The following is a 2,500-nucleotide window of genomic DNA, read 5'->3' on the forward strand; positions in this document are numbered from 1 at the left end:
GTAAATAGTAGTATTATAATAGTAAATAAATGTGTAGTGATAGTAAACAAATACTAGATATATAAATTAATAGCAAATAAACAAATAGTAATAGTAATAGTAAATAAATAATAGCCTACAGTAGTAATGATGTAAAGTGATGTGCCAGAGAAAATGCGGCTGTTTGTATAGCGATCTTGTTGTATTCAAGCATTAGTTTTGTTGTATTGTGCCCTCTGATGCATAGAAATTACTGGTTGTGTTAAGAAAATGAAAAAAGGAACCAGTGAATTATAATTGTGATGAAAGTAATGACACTTTAATGATATACTAATATGATAAATCTACGGTTTGGGGTTGTTTATGTTAAGAGGTCAACTGACAACTTATGTTGTTCTATTATAAAGTTTTGTTTTGGTTTCTTTTTTTCTTATTCATAATCCTTATTCTGTTGCAAGTTATGCAAGAAATAAAATCACTATGGCAAACTATTTTGTTTTCTCAACAATTTACACAGAATGTCAGTTGACTTCGATTTTCCTCCAGCAAACGGATTCCTTCCCGAAAGCTGCGGGCTGCAAATCTGCTCCAACAGTTGGCGGAAAAACTGCTGGAGGTGGGCGGCACCGCCGATTAATCGGAGGTTGGAGGGAAAATAGCCCAGTGTGATAGCCCCTTAAGTGCTGGCGGTTCTGGTGGTGAAAATATTAAAGGGGAGTTTGCAGGTGCAAAAAATAGAATGTTTGTGTTATGGAGGACCAAATGAAGCTTATAATGCAGCTGTGGAACTTTTAATTTATGTGCTGCCCATGGCGCCGGTAGGCTGTCTTGAGCTGTCTTTTGAATGACCCGGCCCGTTAGTGGCGCTGGCGAATTTTATTTAAAGTGGCTGCCGTGATGTGACTCTTGCTTGGCCCATGCTGCCCCCCGGTGCTCCTCTTGACCGAAGTCGCTGAAGTTAGGGTTGACTGAAGATCTGGGCAGCATGTGGGTAATTTTCAGCCTCTCGGAGATGGTTTAAAGAATCATGTGTTTCGGTGGGACTCGAACCCAGGTCAACGGGCTCACCGGGATCTCTTTTGATCATGGGACTCACCACGCCCGCACGTTGACTACTAGGCCACCGCCATCACGCTGTGGAACTAAAATGTCTGAGATCGTGTGTGTGTGTGTGTGTGTGTGTGACGATGGAGGAGGGAAAGGATAAATCATGTCCATTTCCTAATAACCAACACAATATCCGCTTTGGGAGGAGGAGGAGTTGAAGGACAAGGACAAAAAGAAAGACGTAAATACAGTAATCACGCGTATGGGCTGGTGGGCGTCCTTATCGTGGCGTCCGTTATGAAAGAGAGCGCCACGGCCTTGCATGCTGGCGGGTTGTTGTTCCTCGCGACGCATGAACACTCCTCAGCACCTGCAGCCTTTCCAAAGATTCTCACGCCTCATACCACGCCACTCTCTCTCTCTCTCTCTCTCTCTCTCTCTCTCTCTCTCTCTCTCTCTCACACACACAAACACACACACAAACACACACACACACACGCGAACGTCTTAAGTAATAACTTGTTGGCAGGGAAGAGTTTATTGTAAAGTGTGTGTGTTGGTAGGGAAGTGCGTGTGTGTCGTCGGTCGGGGAGTGTGTGTAGACAGGAGAGAATGTGTTAGTACGGGAGTGTGTGAGTGTTGGTAGCGGAGTGTGTGTGTGTGTGTGTGTGTGTGTGTGTGTGTTGGTATGGGAGTGTTTTGACAGGAGAGTATGTATTAGTACGGGAATGTGTGAGTGTTAGTATAGGGGAGTGTGAGTGTGTTGACAGGAGAGTACGCTATGTGTATTGGTAGGGGAGTATGTGTGTGTGGGATTGTGTGTGTGTGTGTGTGTGTGTGTGTGTATTGGCTGGTACGGCTGTGTGCTTTGGCAGAGGGGGATTGTGTGATTAAATGGGAGTCATTCTTTTTGAGGCCTGTTTTTTTCTGTACTGGGAAGGGGATGATTGTGAGGTAGTTCGAGGATTGTGGTGGCAGGGCAAGCCTCAAACATTAAGGCTTCTCTTTCCTCAATAAAATTCAGTATGTTACGTCGTGAGTGTCTGCAGAACCTTAGCAGTATTGAGCTACTGGCCACAGTATCACTATAGAGTTGTAATCACGCCCAACACACACACACACACACACGTCACTAAGGAAGCAGTTCATGGAAATTAATAACAACAACAACGAATAAAAAAAAGTTCTTGGCCCTATCTCCACCTGCCACCGTTGATAATGTTGTAATGCATGTTTGTGAACCTCCCTGGGAAAACAGTAATGCGTCATTTTGCTGCTTCAAATTAAATGTTCAGAGTGAGCACGTCGTGTGCGGTGCCGCGGCATGATACGAGATAAAAATGTCTGTGTTGTCCTTTTGAAGCGCCTTGTTACTTCCCACTGACGATGTTTGGTACTAAGGTGAAGGAAAATTATATACATGAATGCGTACCTAAATAGTGCCTCACGCATGTCAGTGAGTTTCAGGCCCCAC

The 2,500-nt window shown here is 44.1% G+C and overlaps 1 long non-coding RNA gene across 1 annotated transcript in view; it reads left to right on the forward strand.

Annotated features, from left to right (window-relative positions):
- Positions 1-2,500, forward strand: part of LOC127008089 (uncharacterized) — a 3,751-nt gene that overhangs the window by 463 nt on the left and 788 nt on the right. The window lies entirely within an intron of this gene.

Source organism: Eriocheir sinensis, chromosome 37 (genome assembly GCF_024679095.1).
Source record: "Eriocheir sinensis breed Jianghai 21 chromosome 37, ASM2467909v1, whole genome shotgun sequence".
NCBI classification, from domain to species: domain Eukaryota; kingdom Metazoa; phylum Arthropoda; class Malacostraca; order Decapoda; family Varunidae; genus Eriocheir; species Eriocheir sinensis.